Source organism: Trifolium pratense, linkage group LG4 (assembly GCF_020283565.1).
Source record: "Trifolium pratense cultivar HEN17-A07 linkage group LG4, ARS_RC_1.1, whole genome shotgun sequence".
NCBI classification, from domain to species: Eukaryota; Viridiplantae; Streptophyta; class Magnoliopsida; order Fabales; family Fabaceae; genus Trifolium; species Trifolium pratense.
Window position 1 is genome coordinate 33,284,452 of NC_060062.1, and position 6,572 is coordinate 33,291,023.

Genomic DNA, 6,572 nt, shown 5'->3' on the forward strand with positions numbered 1-6,572 from the left:
TCAATCACACTTCGAATGAAGTGATGCTTTATGTTAATGTGTCTGGTCCGGCTATGAAAAACAGGATTCTTTGCCATTGCAATAGCTGATTTGTTGTCACAATGAAGCTGGAGACTTCCCTCTTGCTTCTCTCCAATATCTTCCAATATTCTTCTCAACCAAAGTGATTGTTGTGTAGCCAAACCAGCTGCTAAATACTCAGCTTCAGCTGAAGATTGCGCCACAGTATCTTGCTTCTTTGAGCACCAAGAGATCACACCTGAACCAAGGTTGAATACATAACCTGAAGTGCTCTTCATATCATCAACACTTCCAGCCCAATCACTATCACAGTAGCCTTTAGCTTCAAATTTAGAATTCTTCTCAAATCTGATTCCATACTCCATGGTTCCCATGACATACCTTAGAACTCTTTTTGCTGCACCAAGATGTAAATGACTTGGTTTGCTCATGAATCTTGAGAGTAAACTAGCAGCAAACATTAAATCGGGCCTTGAAGCTGTAAGATAAAACAAGCTTCCAACCAAACTTCTATACATGCTTGCATCTATTAATCTTCCACCATCTTCCTTCTTTAATTTTTCATTCACCACTAAAGGAATATCAACAGGTTTGCAGCCATACATGCCAAACTTTTTCAAAATATTTTCAGCATACCTCTTTTGACAAATAAAAACTCCATACTCATCTTGGTAAACCTCAATGCCAAGAAAATGATGCAGCAAGCCAAGATCACTCATCTCATATTTTTTCATCATCTCTATTTTAAAATTTTCAACCATTTTCTTGTTGTTACCAGTATACACCAAATCATCAACATAAAGGGCAACAAGAAGGATATCATCTTTACCTTGATGTTTCACATACAAGGTAGGTTCACTTTGACTTCTTTGAAATCCTTGCTGAACGAAGTAGCTGTCAATTTCACTATACCACGCTCTAGGGGCTTGTTTCAACCCATAGAGAGCTTTCTTCAACCTGTAAACTTTTTCCTCTTGGCCTTTAGACACAAAGCCTTGAGGTTGCTGCACATACACCTCTTCCTTTAATTCTCCATTCAAGAAAGCTGACTTCACATCAAGTTGGTACAAATTCCAACCTTTTTGAGCTGCTAACGCAATGATTGTTCTTACAGTGTCCAATCGTGCAACCGGAGCAAAAGTCTCACTATAATCAATTCCAGGTTGTTGTGCATAGCCTTTGACCACTAATCTAGCCTTGGCTCTTTGGATTGAACCATCAGGATTATGTTTCAATTTGTACACCCACTTTACTCCAATAGCTTCTTTGTCATTTGGCTTTTCAACTAGCTGCCATGTTTTGTTCTTCTCAATTGCATCTATTTCTTCTTGCATCGCATTCCTCCAAACATCTTCTTTGATTGCTTCATCAAAATTTTCTGGTTCCACAACACAATAGTTGCACCTTGCATAAATATCACTCAAGTCTTTCAATTTTATTGAGCTCGGAGATGATGAACTTGAAATTGGTGAACTTGGAGAGGATGAAGAACTTGGTGTACATGGAGTTGGTTGCTCATTTTCAGCTGCTGAATTTTGTTGTAATAAAATTGCAGGGACTGTTTTCTCCTCCGTTTTGTCTTCTTCCCAATTCCAAGAAGCATTCTCATCAAATACAACATCCCGGCTAATGATCACTTTGTTTGTCTTCATGTTGTAAAGTCTATAGCCCTTTGACATGGAACTATAGCCAATAAAGACACATCTTTCACTTGTTTCTTCCAGCTTTGTCCTCTTTTGTTTAGGAATTTGAGCATAACAAACACACCCAAAAACTTTAAGATGGTTCACTGAAGGAGTTCTTCCACTCCAAGCTTCAAATGGAGTCTTATTCCATACAGCCTTTGTTGGACATCTATTCAACAAATACACAGCAGTTTTAACAGCCTCGGGCCAAAAGGTTTTAGGTAAACCTTTCTCAAACAGCATAGACTTCGCCATCTCCATCACGGTTTGATTCTTTCTTTCAGATACACCATTTTGCTGAGGTGTATAGCCAACTGTGAGCTGTCTTTCAACACCTTCATCTTCACAAAATTTGTGAAATTCATTTGAGGTGTACTCCTTCCCCCTGTCACTTCTCAACACTTTTATAAACCTACCACTTTGTTTCTCAACAAAAGCTTTAAACTTCTTAAAAATTCCAAAAACTTCAGATTTTTGTCTCATAAAATATACCCATGTCATGCGGGTAAAATCATCAATAAACAAGATAAAGTACCTGTTTTTTGGCATGAGACAAAGTATTCATAGGGCCACACACATCTGTGTGTACAAGTTCCAACACTTGTTTAGCTCTCCATGCTCCTCCCTTTGGAAATGGTTGGCGGTGGTGTTTGCCAAGCATACATCCTTCACACACACCATATTTTTCTTCAATTATTGGCAGCCCATACACCATCTTCTTTTGATAAAGCAACTTGAGACTATTGTAATTCAAGTGCCCAAGTCTTTTGTGCCACAAACACGAGTCATTATCTTCTCTAGCCATCATGCTGAAATTTTTCTGATAATTAAGAGAGAGTGGAAAACTTCTATTGCTGGTCATTTTTACAACAGCAACATTTCTTCTCTTTGAATCAAAAATTCTGCACTCAAGATTCTCAAAATTTAGAGAATAGCCATGCTCCAAAAGCTGTCCGATGCTTAACAAGTTCTCGTCTAACTCCGGTACATAAAGAGTGTCATGAATAACTTTGCTTCCTTGCTTTGTTGTAACTCCAATGCTTCCTTTGCCTTTTACTTCAACATGTTCTCCATTGCCCAATTTAACTTTTGAGCCAAATGAAGAATCAATGTTGATAAAAGCTTCTTTCTTTCCGGTCATATGATTGCTACAACCGCTGTCCAAATACCACACATTTTTATCTTCTTGAAATGCTTTTTGACAAGCAAAGAACAAATTACCTTCATCATTTTCTCCTTCTGCAAATGAAGCATGCTGTTGATTGCCAAAACGACAATCTTTTTGAATGTGCCCGAATCTCTTGCAATTGTGACATTGTGATTTGCCCTTGTTCCAACAATCCCTCTCTGCATGAGTGTTACTTTTACAAATGTTGCACCATTTATTTGATGCTCCTTCATGCCATCTTCCATCATTTGCGCCTCTTCCTCTACCTCGTGAGTTTCTTCCTCTACCTCGGCCTCTTCCAAATCTGCCACCTCTAGAAGACTCACCTCTATTTTGTGTTGGAGGCTTATTTTCACCATTGTTGGGCTGAATGTTGAGTTTAGATTGAAAGGCACTCTCAACTGATTTTTCAGAACGTCGTAACAACCTTTGCTCATAAGATCTCAAAGACCCCATCAACCCTTGAACTAACATAGTTGATAGGTCCTTAGTTTCTTCTATAACAGCCACCATAGGATCAAATTTTTCTGTCAAACTAATCAGAATTTTATCAATAATTCTGCGATCATCTATTGTATCTCCATGTGACTTCATTTGATTCACCAATTCAGAGAGTCTGTTGAAGTATTCATTCAAACTCTCATTCTCCTTCATTCTTTCATTTTCATAGTCTCTCTTAAGAGATTGAAGTTTCACAGTTCTCACCTTTGAGTCTCCTTCAAACTCTTGTTGTAGAATAGTCCATGCATCCTTTGATGTTTTTGCTCTCATAATCCTTGGGAAAATGGATAGAGAGACTCCTCTTTGAATCATCCCGAGAACTCCAGCATCTGTGATCTTCTTCTTCTTCAATTCTTCAAGTCGGGTGCTTGATTCTTCATCCTTTTCATTTGCTTTAGGTGCTGGTTCTTCATACCCCTTTTGGATGAACTCCAAGACATCCAAAGAGGTGAATAGAGTCTCCATTTTAACAGCCCAAAAATCATAATTCTCTCCTTCAAACAAAGGAACTTTAACATTGCTATAAACTGTGGAAGGGTTGGTTGTGGAAGCCATATTTTTTGTTGTTTTTGCTGCAGCTGCAAGGATCTGCAGCTCTGATACCACTCTGTTGGTGGTATTCTAGAGGTGGTATATATTATAAACTATATTGTTGCATAATTTAGAGTAGGATAGTATTTTTGGGGCTGAATATTCATGTATTTTTCTTATTTCAAATGCATCTCATACACATGAATATATATAGCATGAGTAGTGATGGTTACAACTATCAAAGAGTCACCACTACTAGGTGCTTAATCAATGATTAAACACTCCACTAAGCACTAAGTTCTTCCACTAATAACATTGACAATTTACTAATGTAACTCTTCACTTACACTAGATAATTTCCACTACCTTATCATATTCCACTAACATAAAATCAGCACATTAACTAACAATCTATTTCAAGTGATTACAGTCTTATTGGAGTGATGATACCCTAACATGGAGCATCGATACCAACAATTAGCATAAGGTTAGGCGAGGGTTAACATATGCATTGCTGAGATGGGAGCTTCGTGTGGGATGAGAGCGAAAGAAATTGTGAGAACGTGAGATTCGAGCTAGATTGGTTCTCGTACGTGAGATTTTTTAGGGTGAGAATGGTGAGGGTGAAAACACTGTCGCGGACGAGCTTGGCAGAGTGGTTACCGGGAATGCAAGAGAAGACGGAGATGAGATGCAGGGACTCAGATTTTAAGAAATTACATTGTCAATTTCAAAATGAAACTCTAACCTTTTATATCATATGCATTTATACAAGTCCAACTGCTAATTTTCATACCAGTGAAGGATATTTGAAGATTATATTACCACCAAAGTTGTTTGCTACTTTTGAAAACATGATGAAATTTTGAAAACAAGATACAGCAGAGGCTGATCACTCCATTTTTTGTCTGTTTCGATCGAGGGCACGTAATTTATGTCCATGTGACGATTCTTTTTTCTTAATTGAAAGATGAAGTGATTGATGACATATGATATGAAAGCATGGTTTTGTTGAAGAACATTAGACAATCACTAATAATAAAGCAATTTGTAATATAACCATGTAATATAAGTATAGGACATTCCATATACATAAGTTTTTTTTTTTTTATTGCTGATTCATAAGTTTACACACACACACACACACACACACACACTAAAGAAGAAGTAAATCATTAAAGGCAACTATTTTATTTAACAAAAAGTCAGCATTACCAACAATAAAACCAAGTGTACTTAATAACTTATTGACGGCCAAGCGGTCGTCGTTGCTGTTCCACTTCTTCGATTTGCTGTTCCGCTGCTTTGATTTGCAGTTTGGCTGCTTCGATGTTGTTTTTTCTGATACCATTTGAATAAAATCCATATAGTTATAGCAATTGCATATGAGCCGAGAATGGCTACACACACAACTAAAGCTATATCTTTTTTAGTCCAATGGGATGCTGCTTGAGGATGTGGAGGAGGATATATCGGGGATGCGGCGGCTATGGGTGGATTGCTATATGTGAACTCCAAGAATGGAGTTTGAGGGGGAAGTGATCCTTCGTCACTTCCCTCTTGTGCACTAGAGAAAGTTAATTGGATGAGGATATTGATGAACAACATGATATTTTGAAGAAAAGGGAGGGAAGACATGTTTTTGTTATATAGAGAAACGAGAATTTGGATTGGAAAGAGCTGAAACTGAGTGTGTTTTGAATTTGAAGAACGAAGGAAGACATGTATTTATATCACTTCGTGCATGTGTTTAATACTTTAGTGCGTTTGGGATAAGCAATAATGGGGCCATAAGCATTTCTGTTTTTTATAAACTAAGAGTATGTTGCCAAAGAATGCTTCATCAATTGAAAGATGTTACAATTTTGGAGTATATATGATCTATCTAGCTAGCTCCACTATAAGAGAATCTACTGACAATTGCATGTGTAAAATTAATACATTCTAGAGTTCCAATGTAAGACTCAACATATCATTTGAAGAATCTTAGCTGATATGGAACAAACGTTATATAATGTATAGGTTGGATAGTCATGTTGAACTCTTTCTTTTTGACAATAAGGTTTAACTCTTCTGTTTTTTGATAATATGGTTCAATTCTTTCAAACTTGCCTAATATCAATACTATAGAATTAATATTGTATAGGTTGGACTGTTCATGGTTCGCAAAAAAACCGAACCATAACAGTGGTTCGAAGGTTGGTGTCAAACCGAACTGAACCGGATTAATGGTTCGGTGAATAGGTTTTTATTTAACAATCAAATTGAACTGTTAAACACGTCGAACAGAACTGTTTTTTTTTTTTATTGTGGACCGACTATTGTCGCGGCGCGAAGAAATGGACCGCGAGCGTAGAACACTCGAAGAACAAACAGAGTTGCCATCAAATTTTAACTGGCTGCGACAGCTGACAACGGCTGGCATTTGGTATGACAAGAACTGTTGGGATTGATCAAATAGGCCTGTGAGCGTTGTGAGGCGCGTATTACAAGGGGTGTACATGAACTATGATGTCCGTCACCGTTGGTTTGCATGAGACACCTCCACGAAGAAGTGAATTTGGGTTGGATCTGGAGCACTTGGGCTGCGCGTGTTGGGCGTTGGCCCAGTCCGGAATAGTTCATATACCAAAAAAGATACTCATATGAAGATGATTATGAGATGA